This window comes from Rhipicephalus sanguineus, chromosome 8 (genome assembly GCF_013339695.2).
Source record: "Rhipicephalus sanguineus isolate Rsan-2018 chromosome 8, BIME_Rsan_1.4, whole genome shotgun sequence".
Taxonomy (NCBI): domain Eukaryota; kingdom Metazoa; phylum Arthropoda; class Arachnida; order Ixodida; family Ixodidae; genus Rhipicephalus; species Rhipicephalus sanguineus.
The window spans coordinates 132257353-132283726 of NC_051183.1; positions in this window are offsets into that span (position 1 = coordinate 132257353).

The window sequence follows — 26374 nt, forward strand, 5'->3', positions numbered from 1 at the left end:
GAAGTGGCACACCCGTTTCTTCAGCTAGGCCCCTCACACAAAGTGAGTAGGGCTGTCTCATCGAAGGGCGGTTGTGAAAGAGTTCAGAAGCGGACAACTCACTGATTGTCGTGTGTGAGGGGTGTTCCTTGTTTGCGTTCACCTTGAGGAAATATACGAACGAAAGGTAAGATCTCTGGAGGTGTAACGACCACTCGTTCGATTCAGCGTAAAGGCTTTCTATGGGGCTAGTACGAAAGGCACCCGTAGAAAGACGAATGCCCAAATGGTGGACTGGGTCAAGCATCTTCAAAGCACTTGGTGTCGCAGAGTGATAGATTATCGCCCCGTAATCTAGGCGCGTGCGTACAAGGCTTTTATAAAGGTTCATCAGGCACTTCCTGTCACTACCCCACATAGTGCGTGACAACACTTTTAGAATGTTCATGGTTTTTATGCACTTGTTTTTTATGTACTTAATGTGTGGTATAAACGTAAGTTTTGTGTCTAAAATTAGCCCTAAAAACATGTGCTCCGTTTTTACCGACAGACGCTGACCATGTAGGCCAATGTCTGGATCGGGATGAAGGCCTCTCTTTCTGGAGAATAAGACACAAGTGCTTTTTTGTGCATTTAGTATAAACCAATTTTCATCTGCCCATTTAGAGACCTTGTTCAGGCCCAGCTGGACCTGCCGCTCACACATTGAAAGGTTGCGGGATTTAAAACCGATCTGTACATCGTCGACATATCTGCAATAAAAGATGTTACGTGGGATGCACAGACGCAGGGAATTCATTTTGATAATGAAAAGTGTACAACTTAGTACACCTTCTTACGGCATTCCTGTTTCTTGGACAAATGCTCGGGACAAGACATTGCCTACTCGAACACGGAATGTACGATCGGACAAATAGCTCTCTATAATAGTTAACATTCTTCCCCACACGCCTAAGTGTGAGAGGTCTTTCAAGATTCCAAAGCGCCATGTTGTGTCATAGGCCTTTTCCATGTCGAGCAACACAGAAAGGAAGAACTGTTTATGGATGAAAGCGTCACGAATTTGTGCCTCAATACGTAAGAGGTGGTCGGTCGTGGATCTACCTTCTCGGAAGCCACACTGGTAGGGGTCGAGTAGATTGTTTGTTTCAAGGAGGTGTATGAGTGGCCTGTTTATCGTCTTTTTAAAAACCTTGCATAGACAGCTTGTTAGGGCTATAGGCCTATAATTGGAAACTGAGGATGGGTCCTTGCCCTATTTTAGAATGGGAATAATAATGGCTTCTTTGCAGGCAGAGGGGATCTCGCCGGAAAACCAAACCGCATTATACAAGGAAAGGAGGGTTTTTTTGCGTTTCGTAGGGCAGGTGTTTCAGCATTTCGTATACTAACGGTCACTGCCTGGTGAGGACTTATTACAGCAGTTCAGCGATGCCTTTAGCTCAGCTAAGCGGAAAGGTTCATTGTATCCCTCCTCGTCTTTTGTGCTTTACACTCTAGTTTCTGCTTTTCAATTCTTGTTTTGTAGCGTTGGAAAGCCTCGGAATAGTGCGACGAGCTGGACACTTCTTCGAAGTGTGCGCCGAGGAAGTTTGCCTGGTCTTCCAAGCTATCGCCTTGGTGTTAACTAGAGGAAGTGAATGTGCTTGTCTACCTGCTAACCTACTAACCATGTTCCAGACTTTAGTCTCCTGTGTATATGAATTGATGCCCGATAAAAACTTCTGCCAACTTTCCCTTCTTGCTTTTCGGCGCGTTCTCCTGCCTTGGGACTTAATGTTCTTAAAACTGTCCAGATTCTCGGCTGTCGGCGAGTCGCGAAGCAGCCTCCATGCTTTGTTTTGTTTTTTGCGCGCATTTCGACACTCGGTGTTCCACCACGGCACACGTCGTTTGCCGGGCAGTCCACTTGTTTGCGGTATACACTTAGTTGCAGCATCAATCAAAAAGGCAGTAAAATATTCTGCAGCTGCATCTATGCTTAAGGAAGACATGTCCGTCCAACTTAGGAGTGTAACGTTCTGAAACTGTTCCCAATCGGCTTTCTCAATCTGCCATTTTGGAACCTGAGGGGGACATTCATTTGTTATCGGTGTGTTCAGAAGTATTGGAAAGTGATCACTTCCTTAAGGATTATTGATAACTTTCCATTTAACCAGGGGCAGAAGTGATGGATATGTTATGCTGAGGTCTATGGACTAGAATGTTCTGTTTGCAAGGCTATAATATGTTGGTTGTTTTTGATTCAAGAGACATGCGCCAGAAGAGAAAAGGAACTGTTCAATCAGGCGGCCTCGCGCATCGCAGCGAGAGTCACCCCATAGACTGCTGTGTGCATTTAAGTCTCCAAGGACCAGAAATGGTTCTGGAAGTTGATTTATTAAAGACTCGAATTCATGGTTTTGGAGCTGGTAGTGCGGGGGTATGTACAGTGAGCAGATTGTGACCAGTTTGTTGAAGAGAACGGCTCGAACAGCCACTGCCTCAAGGGACGTTTGGATTGGTAAGAGGGTGCATGCAATTCCTTGGTTAACTACGCGACCAGATGACGCCACAGCATCATCCCGGTCCTTTCGGAATATGACATATTGGCGTAGAAAATTCGTGTTTTTGGATTTTAAGTGTGTTTCTTGTACACACAGCACTTATGGTGAGTGTTCATCTAGCAGCTCCTGGATATCGTCGATGTTTCTAAGAAGACCTCTGACGTTCCATTGTATAATTTGCGTATCCATTTTGATTGTAAATTAGTGTTGTGTGTACTGAAAAACTATTGCCTCAAGTCACCGAACCCTTTCCAGGCCCTGTGATGCGGGCTTTTTCTTTTTTGGCGCGCTCCAACTAGCTGCGCCGTTCCTTCGGCGCCTGAGACGCCGTTGGGCTTGCCATTGTGTCCATCGCCTCTGTAGAGGCGCTGGATGCCCGTTCGCGTGTTACGCGCACGGGTGTAGGAATTTCGGGGCTCTCTGTCTGAGCAGAAGGCCCTGGGCCTGCAGATCCGGAAGCCTGCCTGCCGTTTGGTTGCGGAGCAGCACGGGCTGCTTCCGCTGAGGGGGCGGATGGCGCTACCGCCCGTCCACTGTGGCACCGCCCGGACGGCGCTACCGCCGCGATCCTTTGTGGCACTGCCCCCTTGCGTGCCCCTCGTCCGCGTACAAATGACCCTCTGCGATAGAGGCGTTGGCGCGCCTCCCTAAAAGAGATGTTTTCTGTTACCTTGAGTGTGATTATTTCTTTTTCCTTTTTCCATGAAGGACATTTCAGTTTGCACAGTGGGGAGTTTCAGCACAGTTGTCACTAGGGTGTTCGTGTGAGCTGCACTTGGCACAGGTTTGACGGCCACGGCAGCTCTGGGAGCCGTGACCGAGCGCTGGCACTTTAAGCAACGCCGCGGGTTCGGTATGTACGGTCTGACTTTTAGTTTCAGGTATCCTGTTTCGATATGTTCTGGTAGTGTGCTTGTGCCAAAAGAGAGGATTAGGTGTTTTGTGAGGATTTATTTATCATCGCGCCTGATTTTGATCCGCTGTACATTTATCACGTGCTGTTCACTCCAGCCTTCGAGGAGCTCAGTTTCTGTCAGGTCGAGTAGGTCTTGGTCGGACACTACACCTCGGGAGCTGTTAAGGGAACGGTGCGGTGTGACAGAAAGAGGTGTGGTTCCAAAAGAGACGAGTTTCGAGAGGTTTTCGAACTGTGCCTTGTTTTGAATTTCAAGGAGAAGGTCACCACTAGCCATTCTTTTTACCTTATAAACTTGACCGAGTGTATCGGTCAGGCATCTTGAGACAACAAAAGGAGAAATTGTTCTGGCGTTCTTTTCAAGGTTTTCGCAGTGGATTATGTGGAATCGTGGGAAAGTTTCTTTTGGTTTCTGAAAAGCGGTGTCTTCGGTGCGCCTTCTCTTTGTGAGAGGAGGACGATCATGCAGTCGTGGGAAGGAAGAGGAAGCCATAAATTATGTATCAATTCGGCAGCTATGCCAGCCGCCCACCATGGAGCCCAACATGGGGACGCGACAACACTTAGATGTATATAAGGCATGCCAACGTCAGCTGTACAGAGTCACTATAACCAAATATGATGTGCCCAAGAGAGGGCACACACAAGGTTAACCCTCGCCGCCAGGAAAACGGAAGTAAATAGAAGTGAGGAGAAGACAGCAAGAATGAAAAGTGGGAGAAAAGACGAAGGTGTGAGGGGAGAAAGAGACAGAAAAAGGCGACTGCCGATTTCCCCTGGGTGGGTCAGCCTAGGGGTGCCGTCTGCGTGAAGCCGGGGTCAAAGGGGTGAGTTGCCTCTGCCGGGGGGGCTTCAAGGTCCATTCACCCGGCATCGGCTCAACCCCCAAGATAACCTTTTCCCCGGACACGGCAATGCCACGCACGGCTAGGCGTGCGAGGGCGCCGAAGCCCCCCCGTTAGTTCGGGTCCTTGGACTGTCGAGGGTGGGTTCCCCATCAGCCCAGCGAACAGCTCTTGCTTTACCCCTCGCATGAGCAACCTGACTTCCTTGTCCTCAGGCGTGGCTGGGTCAGCGTAGCGGAACAGTCTGGTCATTTCCTCTCCAAAGATGGCAATGCATTCACTTGGAAGTTGGACCCGCGTCTCTAGCAAGGCTGCGGCCCTTTCTTTTCTGACGACGCTTGCAAACGTCTGCAGGAAAGCGCTGCGAAAGGCGTCCCAAGTTCGAAGAGTGGACTCCCAATTCTCGAACCAGGTCCTCGCTGCGTCTTCAAGGAAAAAGTAAACGTGGCGCAGCTTGTCCTCGGAGTCACATTTGTTGAATGTTGAGACCCTTTCGAAAGACTCGAGCCAGGTTTCCGGGTCTTCGAATGATGACCCGCGGAAGGTTGGCGGCTCCTTGGGCTGCCGGAGTAGGATAGGCGCAAGCTGCACGGGGTCGGTCATCGTCGCTGCGGTCGGTGTTGGGACCTGGGGCTGCCTAGTTTGTTCGGGAAGGAGCCCGTGCTCTGGCTGCAGTCCCTTCTGCCTGCGGCTTGTTCGACGATCCGGGTTTTCTTTGCTGTCGTCCTCCTCGCGGCTTGGGCTTGGGTCAGCGCTTCGCGGGGGCGTCCGGAACAAGATGTGCGGAATATTTTACACGCGCCGGCTCGGGAACGGGCTGCTCAGCGCAAAAATTTGACACGGTACACATAGAAACGACTAGGACCAGCGCTGGTCCTCGTCTTTTCTATGTGTACCGTGTCTCCGGGAACGGAGACTTACTTGTGCAAAAGATAACTGTAGTTGACGAGCAGTTTAACTGCGTAGTGAACGGCTACAGCACGAAACGCAAACGGCTGTCGTACAGTGTAAGTGCTGCGGGCATGGAACATCTGCTCGGTGAAGTTGAAAAACTGAAGTTGAATACTGACGACTGTTCTTGCGACAGAGTACGCGCGAATAACTGCTCGGTGCTCACATCACGGCCGAGCTGTTCGGATTGTGTAAGGCACCGTAGAAGGATGCGAGGCAGCACTCAGCAGGTCCGAGATAAAACTCTTTATTTGGCCGAACTTGTGGCCGAGAAACTGAAAGTCAAACTACAGCAATACACTGATAGCGGCGAACAGAGCGTCGACCGTCGATCAAGTGACAAGCGGTCAAGCGCGTCGGCTTTTATACAGGCGCTATCGAACTTTCCAGCAATATCGCTGGTGGCGGCGTTATCTCTAGGAAAGCTGGAACATTCGCGTGTGGGGCGCAATCTTAACAAAACGATCTACTACAGTCGCGAAGCTTCTCGAACACTTCATCGCAGACAGCGTCGAGCGTTGATAACCGTCCCTGCCGGTCAAAACCGAATACATCAAAAGAAGACAAGAAGTGGGCTTAGCAATATGAACGAAAATGCACAATACTTGAATACAATTAAAACACCCAAGTTTGAGCGTATTATAAACTTAAAGCTTTTTCTATACACGCAAGGATACTTTCCGTGGTCCGTATATGCGACATTGTCTGACATGCCTCAATGACGCCAGGGGGTCGCATCTCAAGATGTCCCACACTACAGGGGGCGCTACATAATAGTGTTGTAGCGAGGAGGGGTGGTGGGATTGGTGGAACCCTTGCCCCTCGAAATCTTTCAGTTTTCCATGTGTATATTTAGAGGTATACATACAAACGCGCGCACTAACACACATGAAGTATGCTTGAACCCCCCCCCCCCACACACACACACACCCAGAAAACAATTTCTGGCTACGCTACTGCTACATAAGCATGGCTGGAACATGGTACATGGGTTTGGAAGCAGTCCTGGGAGCAGGCAAAAGTACCTTTTGTAGCAAGCTTGGAACATGCAGAAAGACATTTTGGAGCAAGCTTAGAACAGCCAGAAAGGCTTTTTCGAGCAAATTTGGAGCAGTCAGAGAGATTGTTCAGAGCAAGTGTAGACCCTTTTCGCAGCACTTGTGGCGCAATATTTGTCCAATGCTGCATTTGGCAAGCACTAAGCTAAATTGTGCAATAGCCTAAATCAGTCATGTAACGCGGCCCATTTTTTTAAACATGGACGCGCGAGCGTCAACCGCCGAGTAGATAAGCGCCGTATAACGGAGCACAGCGGCGAAATGAACGAGAATACACACGTGTGTTCAATAAGCACTCCCGTGCATCTGTATTTGCGAGGCGGTACCGGGAGCCAGACACCACCCCCGCTTCTTTTGAGCACCGTTACCATCACAATTTTAAATTCCAAGCATTTCGTAGCCACCCTAAGGCGTTTTGAGCGTTTCTATCTGCGTATCCATCTATCTGTCTAGCCGCCTACGTCTGGGTGCTGCTGTGATCGCATATTTAAATCAGTGTACACCAAATTTGGTGTAAGAGGGTAAGAGTTCTTGACGAATATGACTGGCTGGTCATTGCATGAATAACCTGAAAATCCTTGCCCGTACGTCGTCCGACCCTGTCCTTCAGACACGTGTGGCACATACCTGTTTACCACGGGTCGCCGCGTACGGGTATGAGCCACAGGTGTCTGACAGTTTATATCTATCCAGGAACGGTGAGAACAGACACTGGAAATTTAAATCCGAGCATGTTAAGAAAAAGCGACATCGGCAGCGTTGACCCGACGAATGCAAAGAATAAAAATTAGAATCCCAGCAGGAATCGAACACAAGCATTCTGCGTGCCAGTCAGGTATTCTACCACAGAGCTATGCCTGTTCTGGAAACTGCTTAGAAAAAACGCGCTGTGCAGGTTTAAAGTCGGTGCAACGTCAGTTGTGGTTGTGGTGCAGGCTATCTAATTTTACAGCAAAGCAATAAGCACTGCATCGCATGTACTCCTACGATAGAGGCGTCATGTCAGGTAAACGTCTGTGGTTCGAGTGTTGACTCCACTTTTATAACAATCTAATGTACATTACAATTGTGTTCCTATGATTAAGCAAGCCACAAGGTGTTCGAAATTTAGCTTTATTGTTTTTATATTAACTTAGCACTGGGAGGTACGTAAAAACCAACCTTGCAGATAAATTTTCTATCGAGGAAGACAAAAACTGACACAATAATTATCGCTGTCAGCCACCCAATAACTAGCATTAAATAATCAACTTTTTAATGAGTGCAGCAAGCGGGCATGTATGTATTGAAAAGTTGGAGGCAATCTCATAGGCAGAGATGATATCCCGCTGCAATGTTTAATTGCGGTTTGCATGATGACGCATGCAAAACAGCACTGACGCAAAGCTGCTCCCCGATGTGCCGCGGCAGTTGCATGCGGCGTTTAATCTGACAACAGGTCGAACGCACGGACAAAGGTCATAACGGTTACCCTTTCTGCTACGGGCCCGCAATAGCAAGCAATCACTTCTCGTCACATGACTGACGAACACTGCGCCGATCCTGACCGTCTTGTATGCGTGTTCATTGAAACCGCAAATAAATTTTGCAGAGGAATATCTTGGAGCAAAGAGATGCTAGAAGAATTATTCCAAGTGGACCTGTTTAGAAACGCAACTACCTTCAACCTTTCTATACAAACATGCCCGCTTGCTGCACTCATTAAAAAGTTCATTATTAATGTTCGTTAATTGGGCATCTGACAGCAGTAATTAATGCCTCACTTTGTGTCCCCCTAGATATATATTTAACTGCAGAGGTGGCTTGCACGTTCTCCCCAGTGCCACATTTTAACAAAACCATAAATCTTAACTTTGAACACCCGGTATATTCAAGCATTGCTCTACCCTAGGGAAATACGCTAACGAAAGCTACGTATGATCTTCACGTCATCGCACCATAATGTGCACTTCGTTTCGACAATACTGACGTATGTGCTCTACCGTGAATACTCACGCTAACATACCATAAGTTGCCCTTTAAACGCCAGCGTTCTCCACATGTCTGGTTAGCCCACAATGTGCACACAACTACTACCTGAACAGAAACATGTCGATCCACCTTGTGGACCGACATGTGGATCGACAGCTCTTGGCTCAAAGCCAAAAATGCAGCCTAGAACTACCCTTTGACTGCTTCGCATGAAACCGATTCCCACAAGGCGTGGGATCTGCCGAATTTATTATGCCTGCGGAAGACTACCCGCATTTTCTCTTTTCCGCAGCATGGCTAATATTTATGTTGGCTACTGCTAATAGCATTTGCGTTTGCTGCGGTCAATCGGTGGGACTCGACAATGACGCTCGCCAACGTTGCTTTCTATCTCTGCGGAGCAGCAGACGTGTGGTTCTAGGCCCATGAAGAAGTTATAACGAGTTGGGAGGCCTGTAAGCAGAAGCTCCGTGACCTTTTAGGAAGCGAAGCTCCTTATGCCCGCACCTGGCCGTCGCCGTTGAAGCTCCCTTTTCTTAAGCATCGTTTTAATTTGCAGTGGCCGGTGATTTAAGAGGAAATCTTTAGGCATTGAGTGGTTTGGTTCTAGCGCACCAGAAATTCGAAGTTAAAATAAATAAGCGGTGTGCGGAACTGGTTATAATGGTCGCCTTCACTTTCACCACCTTTATCGTTAATTCTGAAATGACAACCATCATTCTAGCGCACTACGGGCGATTTGTCATGCTGATTTGTTACGCTGATTGTTCAGCAAGCTGCTCAATAGTCACCTAGAGTGGTAATTTGCTTAAGAAACACTCCCTCTATTTCTGTTTTTGTTCACTTTCAATTTCTGTAACAATTGTATATTGCTAATAGCTATCGCTTGTATGTCATGTTGCGTTTAATCTAATGTGTACGTTTTTTGTCCTATCATCCCTCTTATGCCATGAAATACAACCTTGTAACGCGTTAGGTTTGTATTGCTGTCTGCCAGGATCTGCCACTCAGTTTCCCAATTGGCTTTGGCAGGCCTAGCCACATGTACTGCTTTATTTAAAAAAAGAAAAGGCATTATTATTTTTATTATAATAATAATTAATAATAATAATAATAATAATAATAATAATAATAATAATAATAATAATAATAATAATAATAATAATAATATTATTATTATTATTATTATTATTATTATTCTCGAAGGTAGCAGTAGACGGTCTCGCCACCCGGTGTCGGCCCAAAACGACAATAAAACGGAGGCGCGCCAAAAGCATGCGGCGTTCCGTCGCCACCGCATCACCGCTCGCACCCCCCCCCCCTTCCCACCTGTCTCGCTCTCCCTACGCTGCGCTGTCCGCACACTCACGCGCCCAGTCGTTTCCGCCACCGAGCGCAGCAGACGCTCTCCTCACCCACTCCCCACCCTACCGCGTTCTTGAAAGCCATCAGCGAGATCCGGCGCATAGTCGTTTGCGTCCCATTTCTAAGGATATTCGCTCATCGGTTGTATTCGTACACGGAACTGGTAGTTTTTGGTAGACCAGCCGGGGGCCGGCGGGCCGCTTCTAAAGTTCTGTGCAGCCGGGCTCAAATTTCGATCGAATATTAAGTGTCGTAAATACTTGACGTTCTCGCTCTTTGGCGTCGTACAGATACAGCATGACCGCGGAAGTCAAAGTAAGCGATGTGCTCAAGGGCATTTCACACGACGCTACGTAATTCACACGAGCTACGTAATCCTGCGAGGACCTTTCACCGACATGCCGTCAACTTCCCCTCCACCGAGACCGTAGTCCACGTCGTGTTTCGCGAAATTGAGGTGGCGTCTCCACTATCCTTTCTGATGTCGGACTGCAGCCCGTATATTCTCTCGCGCAACCACGTGTAAGTGGCATGACGCCGTCTTCGCGTGCTCCGGAAGCGTTTCGTCGCTATCGTGACAATGCACAGTGGCGAACGCCGGACGACAATCCAATCTGCTTTCATTGCTATGGAAAGGGACATAGCAATGAATACAGATCGGCTTGTCGTCCGGCATCGCCACTGGGCAGGGTCACGATAGCGAAGAAACGCTATTGCCGTTCTCACACCTCGCCATGTCGCTCGTTTTCTGGCTATCGATGCGACGACAACCAGCCCCTGCAGTTTGCCGCTTGTGACAGTGGACCATACAAGGAGGCTCCTGCAACATCAGACCGATGCTCCAGTCGTTCGCCGTCCCTGCACGAGGATCGCTCTCCATCATTTCAGCCCCGCCTTACTGGACGCCTATACTCGGAACACTGAGCAATGCACCTCCCAGAGGTGACGCTGCGTTGTGCCCCCGACCAGAAAACCATCTGCCCACCCTCACTACGGACAAGCACCTGCTTCCTGTAGAAGCAGGTGCTGCTTCTACAGCAGCGCCTGCTGTAGCAGCGCCTGCAGTAGCACCTGCAGCAAGCAAGTGCTGCTTGCTGCCCTCATTGATACCGGTCCACATATTTCCATCTTCACGGATTCGCGCGAGTACACGGAGATAAAGAAAAGATACACAAAGACGACCGCAAACTAACAACTTGGAGTTGCTAGTTTGGGCTCGTCTTCGGGTATATCTTCTTTGTCTCCCTGTGCTCACGCGAATCCGTGAAGATGAATGCGTTTCAACTATGCCGACTTGCAGTATTGCTTCAACATATTTCCATAATGAGCTCTGATCTTCAGGCATGGTTGAGTGAGGTCCTTACGACACCCGAGTCCCGATTTGTACGTGTCGCTTGTGGAGGAACTACGGCTGCGCTCGCAATGTGCACCACAAGTGCGAGGGTCACCGACCACCAAACGTCCGTCCTGTTTCATGTTCTTGGACATTGTTCTCATGACGTCATCCTCGGACTTGATTTCACGTCTGCGGCCGCTCTTGGGCCGTGACGCTACTCTGGGCCAACGTTACTAGAACAAACTCAGTCGGAGACCACGCGGACCGCTTCTCCGCCGGAGAGGCGGTCCGCGTGGCGGTCGTGAGAACTAGTGGCGCTGCAGTCACGTCTTGCTCCCGCGGCTGGCGCTTGTTGTGATCGGCGCCGCCGATGTACGAGCGCACGTGGGTGAGAGCGTCGTCTGCGCTTTGTTAGCTCGTCATTTTTGCGACTGTTCTTGACCAGGCTTAGCGTCTTGTACGAAGACACGTGCATGATGTACGAAGCGTATACCGAGGGCGAACAGATTCACAATGCGGTATGCCGACTTGCTTTGCGCCGGGCTGCAAGAGCGGCTACCGCAACGACGACTCCGCTTCATGACACTTCTTCGGACCTCCAAAAGACCCTACGCCATTCAAGCTTCGCATTGTAAAGATAGAAAGCTTACTGCGAAATGCAAGGTCTGTGACGTTCATTTTGAGAGTGACGACATTGTAAAGCACTATCGTCGTTTCGTTGCGGGACAAGAAGTTTTGATCCCACGTGGAAAGTGGGAACTCGCGCCCGGTGCCGTGCCGCGCTTGTTCCCAGCACTTCCACCCCACATGTCAAAGCCAAAATGTTCGGGGTTTAGCCCCAAATCCTCCCCAACACGCACGGCGTCCCGCGAAAGCCCAGTGCCCAGTTTGGAGGAGCCGCCACAAACAAAAGAACAAAACGAAAGGCAGGCGATTACCTATATACGCTACCGAGACTGAGAGTTGCATCACAGTGACATTCGATCAGTTGTCAGCTGTCGCCATGCCTTCAAAGCAGTGGATTTTCGAGAGAGTTTACGACGAGGTATCGAACAAGATGTGCGGAATATTTTACACGCGCCGGCTCGGGAACGGGCTGCTCAGCGCAAAAATTTGACACGGTACACATAGAAACGACTAGGACCAGCGCTGGTCCTCGTCTTTTCTATGTGTACCGTGTCTCCGGGAACGGAGACTTACTTGTGCAAAAGATAACTGTAGTTGACGAGCAGTTTAACTGCGTAGTGAACGGCTACAGCACGAAACGCAAACGGCTGTCGTACAGTGTAAGTGCTGCGGGCATGGAACATCTGCTCGGTGAAGTTGAAAAACTGAAGTTGAATACTGACGACTGTTCTTGCGACAGAGTACGCGCGAATAACTGCTCGGTGCTCACATCACGGCCGAGCTGTTCGGATTGTGTAAGGCACCGTAGAAGGATGCGAGGCAGCACTCAGCAGGTCCGAGATAAAACTCTTTATTTGGCCGAACTTGTGGCCGAGAAACTGAAAGTCAAACTACAGCAATACACTGATAGCGGCGAACAGAGCGTCGACCGTCGATCAAGTGACAAGCGGTCAAGCGCGTCGGATTTTATACAGGCGCTATCGAACTTTCCAGCGATATCGCTGGTGGCGGCGTTATCTCTCGAAAAAGCTGGAACATTCGCGTGCAGCGCGCAATCTTGCCAAAACGATCTACAATCGCGAAGCTTCTCGAACACTGCTTCGCGGACAGCGTCGGGCGTTGATAACAGTCCTTGCTGGTCAAACCCGAATATGTCAAAATAAAACAAGAAGTGGGCGTTGGCAATATAGACCGAACATCGATTCTTAGCCAAACAATGAACAACGCACGCGGGCCAATGCATACAGACGACCTTATGCATATCCACCTATGTATCCACCTAACTAGTACAATAAGAAATTTGCCGCGCAGTTGCCGCGAGCAACTGCGCGGCGGGCCGCAGCGTTATGCCGTGGCAGCAGACGACGCGCCGATAGTGGAGCAAGACGGAACTGCAGCGCCGCTAGTTCTCGCGACCGCCGTTCAGACCACCCTCCTCCGCTGGCGGAAATACGGAGCTTTGAAACTGAGTTTGTTCTAGTAACGTTGCTCTGGGCAACATGACATACGCATTGGTGATACCGCTCATAAAGAGCTTTCTAATGCAGGCCACAACGTACAATGAAAATGTACGCTTACGGGTCCCTCACACAGCCCCAAAAGCACATCGTAATTATTGCACTCATTCATTCATCCATCCATTCATTGCTATGGCTGTTGAGCCTACCCTTTTATTGGTGACATACCAATTGGTGACATAGAAATTCGTAGGAGGCATTTATGCGGCAACAGTCGAATCAGTTGCTTTGACTTGTAAATGGTTGCTTAAAGGATAAAATGGAACCCCGATTTTAATTCTGGTAGTAACTTCCGTTGTGTAGTATACAAGGAAATCTATTCGTATAAGTAGCCGAACCTTTGAAATGGAACCTGGTACAGCAGGGAGGCTTTCAAGATTGACCAGGCAACGTGTGCCCTATAAGATTTGACTCCGTTGACGGTACGCCCCGGTATTCCATTAGTCCTTTGATGGACGGCACACTACTCTTCTTTCGTAGAGCGCGTATATTACTTCTGATCTTTCAAATGACTCATAAGTTGAAGCTCGTTATAACGAACACTGATGTGGAATCATAGGCGATAACGAGCTGTGTACGAACTTGGTCGGGCCTCAATAAAGCCGCATTAAACCTTTTTAGGGGCGAAGCTCCTTATAGCGGCACCCGTTCGTCCCTCGTAGCGTAGTATGTAACCAGTCTTACGCTTTGACCTGCAAGGTGGTGCCGGTGGGAGATTTTTCCTGTGCGTTGTTGAACAATAAAAAATTCGCAGCGTTAGCTAAAAGCCGACTTCTGTCTCTCATTCCCATTAGCAGCCATTCTTTACCTCCAAGGTAGTGCCTGGTGAGATTTCTCTTGTGCGTGATTAAACAATAAAAATTTTGTTCAAAACGCCGTTGATTGATGAAATAAACCAACAAAAGACGCCAGATGTTTTGTAAAAGCAAAACGAAAGAACGCCAGATGTTTCTAAAGCAAAACGAAAAGACGCCATCTGCTTAACGAAAGACGCCAGATGTTTTCTAAGAAATGCTTTTCTAAACAATGAAAATTCACAGCGTACATGTAAAATTAAAGTGCGCTGCAAGTCGTCATAACTCATCGAACCTTTAGTATAAACGCGCCCGATCTCACGTCGGTGATGATGTACTGGGCAGAATTCACGGAAGATTCACGGTTTACCGATGAACCACCGCAGCTTCGCCCACTCATCATCATTCACTCCGTGGATATGCTGTGATTTTTTATGACGAAATGGCCAACACGTAAGCAGCAGCGATATCAGCTGTGACGAACAAATATTTGGATCGCGCGAGGCTCGAAATGCTAGCATAAAAGTGCACAATGAATATTGAAAGACTATTCCGCACCACATTATATTTAGGAGGGGGGATACAATGAAATAGTTGAGATCGCAGATATTTTGCTGGCTGATGCACCACATTGTCATAGAGCTTCTCATGTTCACGTCCTTTAATTTAGAACCCGCAATAAGACACGCAAGGATAACATTTTTTGGTTAGGAGCCGATTGTAATGCGATGTTGTATGTGCGATTTTCGCGCGAGAGATATATCCCATTTGCTAGAGCTAATTTCTGTCTCTGCTCTTACAACCATTATAGGATATAACGAAACTACTTTTTGGTCCCCATGCTACTGGCATTTAATATGGTTCGACTGCACTGCCATGAGACAGATAACTGCGTCTTTTAACACGAGATTGTTTTATGCAGGGGTATACTGAGACTTCAGTGACGTATTGCCGTCACGGAAATGACGTCCAAAAAATTTACACGATCAGATGGCAAAGAAAAGAAGTTCCGTCAACGGGCGTCGAACCCACGACCGCTCGGTCCGCAACAACACATGCCGGGCACGCTATCCACTGTGCCGCGGTCACATACGCTAGATGCTTTACGAGCGCGCTTTTTATATCTACCACTCTCCCGGTCGGCTGGGTGGTGTTGCCCTATGGTAGCGGTAAAGCAAAGCAAATCGTCCTTACTGTGTCCTCCGCGATTAGAACCTGCAACGCGTTACATGTCCTTCCCATTCGGCGCGTTTTCAATACAAGTTTAATTTTGTCAATGCCTTAATACACCGCGAGGTGTCGGCCTTAGCCCAAGCGTCGCAAAAGCGCCGGCCTCGCTCATAGTGTCACGTGGTCGTGACGACGAAGACAGCAGTCAGCACGTTCGAGATGAAACTTTATTTGGCCGAACTTGTGGCCGGGAAACTGTAAGTCAATCTACAGCAACACACTGATAGCGGCGGACAGAGCGTCGACCGTCGATCAACTGACAAGCAGTCAAGCGCGTCGGCTTTTATACAGGCGCTATCGAACTTTCCAGCGATATCGCTGTTGGCGGCGTTATCTCTCGACAAAGCTGCAACATTCTCGTGCGGCGCGCAATCTTACGGATTGTTCCAAAACAATCGTGCAGCTTCCTACACATCACGGCGATGCCTGCGCAGCGCGTTGCCCACAGTCTTTGTGGGTGAAGCTTCAACTCATGAAATATAAGACTCGCGGCAATGCCCCCCTCTTAAAAAGCATCGTCCCGATGCTTAAAAACAGAACATGAATACATGCAATACTAAAGAAAACTAATGAAGATCGAAAGCAAGCATTAGAGCCCTCAGGTGCGTTAACGAGCATAGTACGGTTTAAGGCGCAGCACATGCACGACCTCGGGTCGAGCTCGGCGCCTCTGAGAGTTCGTGATGCCGTCGGGGACAACCTCGTAGTCGAGTGCGCCGAGACGTCGAAGTACCCTGTACGGTCCGATGTATCGTCGAAGAAGCTTCTCGCTCAGTCCGCGTCGTCGTATTGGCGTCCAGACCCAGACACGGTCGCCGGACTGGTACTCGACGAAGCGTCGTCGAAGATTGTAGCGACGGCTGTCGGTGTGCTGCTGGGTCGTGATGCGCAAGCGGGCCAGCTGTCGAGCTTCTTCGGTACGTTGTAAGTAAGCGGCGGCGTCGACATTTTCTTCGTCGGTGACGTTGGGTAGCATGGCGTCGAGCGTAGTTGCCGGGCTCCTTCCGTAGACCAACTTGTACGGCGTCATCTGTGTCGTTTCTTGGACGGCCGTGTTGTAAGCGAAGGTCAGGTACGGAAGGACGGCGTCCCACGTCTTGTGCTCAACGTCGATGTACATGGCGAGCATGTCGGCGATGGTCTTATTTAGACGCTCGGTGAGGCATTGGTCTGCGGGTGGTAGGCGGTGGTGCGGCGGTGGCTCGTCTCGCTGTACCTGAAGATCGCCTATGTTAGGTCCGCAGTAAAGGCGGTACCTCTGTCTGTGATAAGGACCTCTGGGGCGCCATGACGCAAGACGATGTTCTCCACGAAGAACTTGGCTACCTCGACGGCACTGCCTTTGGGCAAGGCCTTCGTCTCCGCGTAGCGGGTGAGGTAGTCAGTCGCTACGACGATCCACTTGTTGCCGGAAGTCGACGTCGGGAACGGCCCCAGTAAGTCCATCCCGATTTGCTGGAACGGCCGGTGAGGTGGTTCGATTGGCTGCATAAGTCCCGCTGGCCTAGTCGACGGTGTCTTCCGTCGCTGGCAATCTCGGCAAGTCTTGACGTAGTGGGCGACGTCGGCAGCAAGGCGTGGCCAGTAGTACTTTTCCTGTATTCTGGCGAGGGTGCGGGAAACACCGAGGTGTCCAGCCGTCGGGTCGTCGTGTAGGGCCTGGAGGACTTCTGTTCGCAATGATGAGGGCACGACAAGAAGGTAGTCCGTTCGAAGTGGCGAGATGTTCTTTTTATGAAGAAGAAGATGCGCCTCCATCCAGCAGCATCGCCAACACTCGGCTCGCTCGGCTCGTGTTTCGGATCGCCGCTGTGCCTCTGGACGCTTCTTCTCGCTTGCTTGCCGCTGACGACCATTACGTCTTTCAACGACCAATAAACCTCTTCACATTTGGTGGAGGGTGCTGTTCATCCCCGTCGCTACGCCCTGGAGCTGCGTAGCCGGACGCTACCGCCGATCATGACTGACCACGCAAACCCACCGGCGCCTTCGTCCCTGTCCGTCACCTGCACCGGGCTTCCTCGGCTCCGGGACCCAAAGGTCTTCAGCGGTGCAGATGAGACCGACGTGGAAGACTGGCTTGACCACTACGAACTGGTGAGCGCGCATAATAAGTGGGATGACCCCGACAAGCTAGGCTACGTCATATTTTATCTGACTGGCGTCGCCGAATTGTGGTACAACAACCACAAACAGAACATCCCCACATGGAGCGTCTTCAAGACGTCCTGCTCTGAAGTATTCGGTCGACCAGCTGTCCGCAAGCAGCGCGCAGAGCAACGCTTGCGCGTCCGCTCACAGCAGACTGGAGAAAGCTTCACAAGCTATATTGAGGACGTCGTCGACCTTTGTCGACGTGTCAACGACACCATGCCCGAAGCTGACAGGATCAAACAAATCCTGAAGGGCATTGACGATGGCGCATTCCAAATGCTCTTGGCTAGGAATCCGGGCACAGTTTCAGAAGTCGTCAGCTTGTGTCAGAGCTACGACGAGTTGAAGAAGCAGCGCGCTCTGACTCGGCAGCCTCCACGGGGTGGCGAGTCGCTGTGCAGTCTCGACACCATGCCTGACCATTCGACGTTGCTTCAGCAGGTTCGAGACTTCGTCCGCGAGGAAGTTGCCCGCCAACTTTCCTTAATGCCTTTTACTCACGAGCCTACCACCCGTCTGCCCACCCCGCTCCGCACTGTTATTTCGGAGGAGGTTGCCCACGCTGTTCCCCTTGCGCGCCGCGAGCCGCCTCCATCCAGCCCTGTTCACTACGCGCGTGCATCGGAGCCTGTGGCCGCTCCTGTCGCCTATGCGCAAGCCGTGCAGCCTGTAGCCGCGCCCCTCACGTATGCTGACGTTCTGCGTAGGCTTCCGCAACCACCTTACACTACGCACTCGCAGCCCACGCAACCGTCTGTCTATCCTTCCACTTGGGCAGCACCGACAATCGCCAATCCATGGAGGACGCCTGATAATCGACCGATTTGCTACGCCTGCTACACTCCTGGACACGTCGCCCGCTATTGCCGCCGTCGCCCCCAAACTTTCGGCGACCGTGCCCGCTCGTCGCAAGCCGGAAGCCAGCCCTTCCTCCAATACGTTCCCGGCCCATCACCGCGCGATGCCCCTACTCAACGCCCTGACTTCCAGCCGCAGCGCTCACCATCTCCTCGGCGGCGATCGCCGTCCCCCATGCGTCGCCGGCCCGGACCCTCCGACCAGGAAAACTAAACGCCGCAGTTCAAGAGGCAAGAACTGCGCCATCTCCGAACTGTCCAAGCCCTCACTCCTCCCCAAATAACGTGGTCGCCATAACTGTTGAAGGTGTTCGTACTTTTGCCCTTGTGGACACCGGCGCCGCCGTTTCTGTCATAGCCGCTAATCTCTGCCGTGTATTACGAAAGGTAACGACGCCGCTTTCGGGACTGTCGCTCCACACCGCAAGCGCGCAGCAAGTGACGCCTCTCGCAGCCTGCACTGCAAGAGTGGTCATTGAAGGCAATCTGTACATCGTTGAGTTCATTGTCCTTTCTGCCTGTTCGCATGACGTCATCCTCGGGTGGGACTTCCTATCCCGCCATAATGCCGTCATCGACTGCGCATGCGCCGAAGTTGAGTTTTCCCCATTGTGTGACGCCCCATTACTTGACGCTCTTCATCAGTCGCCCAAGCTGCTCGTTCGTGAGGATACCGACATTCCGCGTGGCACTTTCACACTGGTCCCTGTTTCCTGCAACGCCCACACCGACGCTACAGTCTTTTTTTTTCACGCCGTCCGATGTCTTCACGAGTCGTGGAGCTCTGCCGCTACCTTTCGCAACGATTGACATCGCCGCCGGCAGCAGCAATATATTCGTCTTGAATCCGCTCTCTGCACCTGTCACGCTGCTTGCAGGCGAATGTCGCGGCCGCGTGGATGATCTCGACTCTTCGTCTTTGGTTGACGTCCCGGATGACTGCTGCGACCCACCAAATGCCCTGTCGGCACTCGGGGAGTCATCCAGTGATATATTTTCCAGTGCCATCGCCGATACCCTCACCCCTGCCGAACACGCTGACCTACTTGCTCTTCTGCACGAGTTCCGGAATTCTTTCGATGTGTCGCAACCTCAACTGGGCCGCACGTCGCAAGTACAACATTACGTCGACACCGGTTTACACCAGCCGCTGCGTCAAAGACCATACCGCGTCTCCGCTGAAGAGCGCCGCGTCATTAACAACCAAGTCGAAGACATGCTTCCTAGAGACGTTATTCGACCATCGCACAGTCCCTGGGCGTCTCCTGTCGTACTGGTGCGTAAGAAAGATGGATCTATCCGGTTTTGCGTGGACTACCGTCGTTTGAATAAGATAACCCGCAAGGACGTCTATCGTTTGCCGCGCATTGACGACGCCATTGACACCCTTCACGGAGCAGAATTCTTCTCGTCACTGGACTTGCGGTCTGGCTATTGGCAAGTTCCTATGGCTGAAGCCGATCGCCAGAAGACTGCGTTTATTACACCTGATGGCCTATACGAGTTTAACGTCATGCCCTTTGGACTTTGTAACGCGCCTGCTACGTTTGAACGACTTATGGATAATACACTACGTGGTCTAAAGTGGTCTATGTGCCTGTGTTACCTCGACGATGTCGTGGTTTTCTCCCATGATTTCCCTACACACCTCCGTCGCCTCAGGCACGTTTTGACTTGTCTGACCAACGCTGGCCTTCAGCTTAACCTCAAGAAATGCCGCTTCGCTGCCCGGGAGCTCGTCATCTTAGGCCACATCGTGTCCAAACAGGGCGTATTACCTGACCCTGCAAAACTTCGTGCAGTCGCGGAATTCCCTAAGCCCACGACCATGAAGGAACTTCGAAGTTTTGTAGGTCTATGCTCCTATTTCCGGCGCTTTGTTCGCAATTTTGCATCCATCATGTCACCGTTAACCCAGCTTCTTCGCGGCGACGTGAACCTCTCCTCCTGGTCCTCTGCATGTGACGTAGCCTTCGCTACACTGCGCCGCCTGCTCACTTCCCCACCTATTCTTCGTCACTTCGATCCGACGGCTCCTACCGAAGTACACACAGACGCCAGCGGGGTCGGGCTTGGCGCTGTCCTCGCTCAACGAAAGCCCGGCTGTTCCGAATACGTCGTCGCCTACGCTAGTCGCACGCTGACGAAAGCCGAAACGAATTACAGCGTGACTGAAAAAGAGTGTTTGGCTCTGGTGTGGGCGCTTGGAAAGTTCCGGCCGTACTTATACGGCCGCCCGTTCGATCTAGTAACCGATCACCACGCGCTTTGCTGGCTCGCCACGTTGAAGAACCCTTCTGGCCGCCTAGCGCGATGGGCACTTCGCATCCAGGAGTACGACATTCGCGTCGTATACCGCTGCGGACGCAAACACTCTGACGCTGACGCCCTCTCCCGCTCACCTTTACCGCCAGATCCAGCGTGCGCAACCACATGCGTCCACCCCTTGTCATCTCTCGATCTCGACTCCATTGCCACCGAACAACGTCGTGACCCGTGGATCGCTTCTCTTCTTGATTATCTATGTGGAACATCCACCATTCCTGTATCTCGATCCCTCCGTCGTCAAGCTTCCCATTTCACCATCCGCGATCAACTGCTTCATCGCCGCAACTACGCTGCCGATGGCCGCCGATGGCTACTGGTCATTCCACGCAGCTTGCGATCACAAGTATGCGCCTCTCTTCACGACGATCCGCAATGTGGCCATGCCGGGGTGTTCAAGACATACGAGCGCCTTCGCCATCGCTATTACTGGCGCGGTATGTACAATTTTGTGCGGAAATTCGTGCAGTGCTGTCCTGACTGCCAACGACGCAAATCGACACCTTTACGTGCGACCGGCGCATTGCAGCCGCTTCCATGCCCTGCTAAGCCATTTGATCGCGTCGGCGTTGACCTCTACGGTCCCCCTCCAATGACCGCAGATGGCAACCTGTGGATTATCGTGGCTGTCGACCACCTGACACGCTACGCCGAAACTGCCGCTTTGCCTAGCGCTACCGCTCGGGATGTCGCCTCTTTCATTTTACGTCACTTTATCCTTCGACATGGCGCCCCTCGAGAGCTCCTTAGTGACAGAGGCCGCGCTTTTCTCTCCGAGGTCGTCGAAGCTCTGCTCTCGGAATGCCACGTCATTCATCGGACAACCACAGCATACCACCCGCCGACTAACGGGCTCACGGAACGGTTTAACCGCACCCTGGGTGATATGCTCTCGATGTACGTCGCATCTGACCATACCAACTGGGACCGTGTTCTCCCTTATGTAACATTCGCATACAACACCGCGATACAAACAACTACCGGATTTTCGCCTTTCTTTCTCCTTTACGGACGCGAGCCTTCACATACTATTGACACCCTACTTCCCTACCGTCCTGATGCTTCCGAGTGTCCACCTGTCTCCGAAGCTGCTCGACAAGCCGAAGAGTGCCGCCAGCTCGCCCGCACGTTTACCTCGCAAGAGCAGCAGCGACAGAAAGAAAACCGCAGCACTTCACTTCCAGACCCTAGCTATGCCCCAGGGTCTCTCGTATGGCTCTCTGTCCCATACCAGACTCCGGGACTCTCCTCGAAGCTCGTTCCAAGGTACGAGGGCCCTTACACCATCTTGGAGAAAACCTCTCCAGTTAATTTTCTTATCGAGCCAGTTTCTCGATCGGATGACATGCGCCGGCGTGGACGTGACATCGTCCATGTTTCCCGCCTCAAGCCGTACCATGAGCCTCTACCTGAAACTTCTTAGGTCGCCAGGATGGCTCCTTTTTCAGCGGGGGCGATTGTGAAGAAGAAGATGCGCCTCCATCCAGCAGCATCGCCAACGCTCGGCTCACTCGGCTCGTGTTTCGGATCGCCGCTGTGCCTCTGGACGCTTCTTCTCGCTTGCTTGCCGCTGACGACCATTACGTCTTTCAACGACCAATAAACCTCTTCTCATTTTTCAAGAGAACGCCGTTCTGTAAGAAAAACGACGACAGTCCTCGCTTGAATACCTTCGGAACAACGGCGGTCTTGCACTCGAGGTACTCCATAAGGCCCCCCAGTTCCGCGTCAGCTCGTTGCCTTTCGGCGAAGTCGTCGGCACTTATAGTTCCGAGGAAGCAGTCATCGTCGTCGTCTTGCGGCGGCGCGTCTACGGGGGCACGAGAGAGGCAGTCGGCGTCAGAGTGTTTTCGTCCGGACGTGTACACGACGGTAATGTCGAATTCTTGAAGCCTCAAACTCCATCGTGCGAGACGACCTGAAGGGTCCTTCAAGTTAGCTAGCCAGCATAAGGCGTGATGGTCACTAACAACTTTGAAGGGCCTGCCATAGAGGTAGGGGCGAAACTTTGACGTAGCCCAGATGATGGCAAGGCATTCCGTTTCTGTTGTGGAATAGTTGGCTTCTGCCTTGGATTGTGACCGGCTAGCATAACTGATAACCCTTTCAAGCCCGTCAGTCTTTTGCACAAGGACGGCACCGAGTCCTACGCTGCTAGCGTCGGTGGGTATTTCAGTGTCGGCGCAATCGTCGAAATGGGCAAGTATGGGTGGCGTCTGCAGGCGTCGTTTAAGTTCCTCAAATGCTTGAACTTGCTCCGTTTCCCACCTGAATTCCATACGTTAGTCTTCGTAAGAAGCGTCAGTGGTTCGGCGATGCGTGAAAAGTTTTTGACGAAGCGTCTGTAATAGGCGCATAAGACGAGAAATCGGCGCACGGCCTACTTGTCGGTGGGAGGCGCGAAGTCGGCGACGGCCGCTGTTTTCCGCCGGTCTGGGCGCACTCCAGACTTGCTGATCACATGGCCCAGAAACAAGAGCTCGTTGTACGCGAATCGGCACTTTTCTGGCTTCAGGGTCAGTCCAGAGGCCTTGATTGCTTGAAGTGCTGCTTCGAGCCGCCGGAGATGCTCGTCGAAGGTCGAGGAAAACACGACGACGTCGTCCAAATACACAAGGAAAGTCTGCCACTTCAATCCGGCCACTACAGGGTCCATGACGCGCTGGAACGTCGCAGGTGCCGAGCAAAGACCGAAAGGCATGACCTTGAACTCAAAGAGGCCGTCGGGTGTTATAAAAACGGTCTTTTCTCGGTCTCTCTCGGCTACTTCGATTTGCCAATAGTCGGCCTTGAGGTCCATCGATGAAAAGTACGTCGCGTTGTGAAGTCGATCCAGGGTGTCGTCTATCCGTGGGAGGGGGTACACGTCCTTCTTCGTTATTTTGTTCAGGCGCCGATAATCAACGCAGAAGCGCAGTGTCCCGTCCTTCTTCCTCACTAACACCACGGGTGACGCCCACGGACTCTTGGACGGCTGGATGATCTTGTCGCGTAGCATCTTGTCGACTTGTTTCTTTATCGCGTCGCGCTCTCGAGTCGAAACTCTGTAGGGGCTCTGACGGAGTGGTCGAGAATTTTCTTCTGTTATAATGCGGTGCTTAACAAGGGGCGTTTGTCGGACCCGCGATGACGACGAGAAACAGTCCTTGTATTGCAGGAGCAGGGTTTTGAGCTGGTCTTGCTTGATCTTCGGAAGGCTCGGGTTGACGTCAAAATCAGGTTCGGGACCTCTATTCGTCGAAGCAGGTTCGGCAGCATCGAAGAGGGCGTAAGCATCGCTGGCGGCTACACATTCGTCGATGTACGCAACCGTCGTACCAATGTTGAGGTGCCTATATTCGTGGCTGAAGTTTGTCAGCACTACCTTTGCTTTACCGTCACACAGTTCGGCTATACCTCTTGCGACGCAAATTTGACGGTTCAGGAGTAGTTGCTGATCGCCCTCGATGAAGCCTTCAAGGTTCGCAGGTTTTTCGGTGCCGACGGAAATAATGACGCTGGAGCGGGGCGGAACGGTCACCTGCTCTTCTATCACATTCAATGCATGGTTCCCTGGCGTCGCGTGGGGCGGGAGCGCTTTGTCTGAGGTTAGCGTAATCGACTCAGATCTCAGGTCGATGACGGCGCCGTGGTCACTTAGGAAGTCCATTCCAAGTATCACATCCCTAGAGCAATTTTGTAGGATTACAAAGCTCGCAGGATAAGTCCAGTTATTGATGGTGACTGTCGCCGTGCAGACACCAATCGGCGTTATCAGGTGGCCTCCAGCTGTCCGGATTTCGGGTCCACTCCAAGCGGTCTTTACTTTCTTCAGCTTGGTGGCGAACGGTCCACTGAAGACAGAATAGTCGGCTCCGGTGTCGACGAGAGCTGTGACGCTGTTGCCGTCGAAAATAACGTCGAGGTCGCTAGTTCGTCGTCTCGCGTTGCAGTTAGGTCGTGGCGTGGGGTCACGGCTACGTCGGTTTGTTCCGCTGCTTCCCCGTTGCGTCGTCAGGTCTACTTCGGTCCGCGAGGTTTCATCGCCAGGACTTCGTCTGCTTCGCGTCGTGTTCTGCAGGTCTCCTCGCGTTGTCGTCGTCGGCGGCCGCGGAGGATCTTCGGCATTTCGTCATGCAGCAACCGCACCTCCATCGGTTGCTGCCCTTAGTTTTCCGGATACGGGCTAGGCGATCGGCCCCGGTTTGGGCCAGTGTACTGCCGGCGGTGCGGTGACATTTAGTCGCCTGGCGACGGCGAGCGGGAAGGTCGTCGTTCTTGCCACTGTGTTCCGGTGAGGTAGTCGTCGATGTCGCGAGGCCGTTCGCCTGGCTACGGGCGCGGCGCGTTGACGGCGAATCCGCGTAGCCCCATCTGACGGTACTGGCAGCGGCGGAAGGTATGGCCGGCCTCCCCGCAGTGGTAGTAAAGCGGGCGGTTGTCAGGGGCGTGCCAAACGTCGGTCTTCCTTGGGGCGTAGCGCGGGGCATAGCGCTGGGCGACAGGAGGACGGTAGGGCGTTGGTGGTGGTGGCGGTAGCGGCGTCTGGCGGCCGAACTGCTGCGGCGGCGCGGCGTCTTGTCGTGGACGAGGAGCGGGGGCGTTGCGTCGGGCTGCTGCAGCATAGTTCATTGCTTGCAGCTGCGGCTGCGCTGCATCGGGGGTGCCGAGCGAGTGCTAGATTTCCTCGCGGACAATGTCGGCGATCGAATCCACTTGAGGCTGCACTGAAGGCAACAGCTTGCGCAGCTCCTCCCGCACTATCGCTCTGATGGTTTCCCGTAGGTCGTCGGTGCCTAGCGAGTGCGCTTCGGTGTAGCTTGTCGACAGGGTTGAGCGGTTGTGTTGCTTCGTCCTAATCTCGAGGGATTTTTCAATTGTTGTAGCCTCCTTTAGGAATTCAATGACAGTTTTCGGTGGGTTCCGCACCAATCCTGCAAGGAGGTCTTGTTTCACTCCCCGCGTAAGGAAGCGGACCTTTTTTTCCTCAGGCATGGCAGCATCAGCCAGGCGGAAAAGTCGCGTCATCTCTTCCGTGTAGATGGTGACCGTCTCATTCGGTAGCTGTGCTCTTGTCTCCAGCAAAGCAGCGGCCTTTTCCTTGCGGACGATGCTCGCGAAGATATTAAGGAACCTCGTCCGAAAGAGGTCCCAGGATTGAAGGATCGATTCATGGTTTTCGAACCACGTCTTCGCGGCGTCTTCTAAGTAGAAGTAGGCGTTGCGCAGCTTCTCTTCAGTGTCCTAGTGTTTGAAGGCGGCGACTCGCTCGTACGTCTCCCGCCAGCTCTCCGGGGCTTCAAACGACGATCCACGGAAAGTCGGTGGCTCCCTTGGCTGTTGCATCACTACCGTTGTAGGTGGCAGGGGGTATGTCATCGTCTCGGCGGTCGATGTGACGGTCTTCGGCTGCCTGGTGTTTTCGGGAAGGAGCCCGTACTCCGGTTGTAGTCCCTTTTGCCGGCGGCTGGTTCGAGGATCGGGGTTGTCCATAGCGTCGTCTTCTTCTCGGCTTGGGCTTGGGTCAGCGCCCCGCGGTGGCGTCCGGATCATGAAGCAGCACCTCCACCAGATGTCACGTGGTCGTGACGACGAAGACAGCAGTCAGCACGTTCGAGATGAAACTGTTTATTTGGCCGAACTTGTGGCCGGGAAAATGTAAGTCAATCTACAGCAACACACTGATAGCGGCGGACAGAGCGTCGACCGTCGATCAACTGACAAGCAGTCAAACGCGTCGGCTTTTATACAGGCGCTATCGAACTTTCTAGCGATATCGCTGTTGGCGGCGTTATCTCTCGACAAAGCTGCAACATTCTCGTGCGGCGCGCAATCTTACGGATTGTTCCAAAACAATCGTGCAGCTTCCTACACATCACGGCGATGCCTGCGCAGCGCGTTGCCCACAGTCTTTGTGGGTGAAG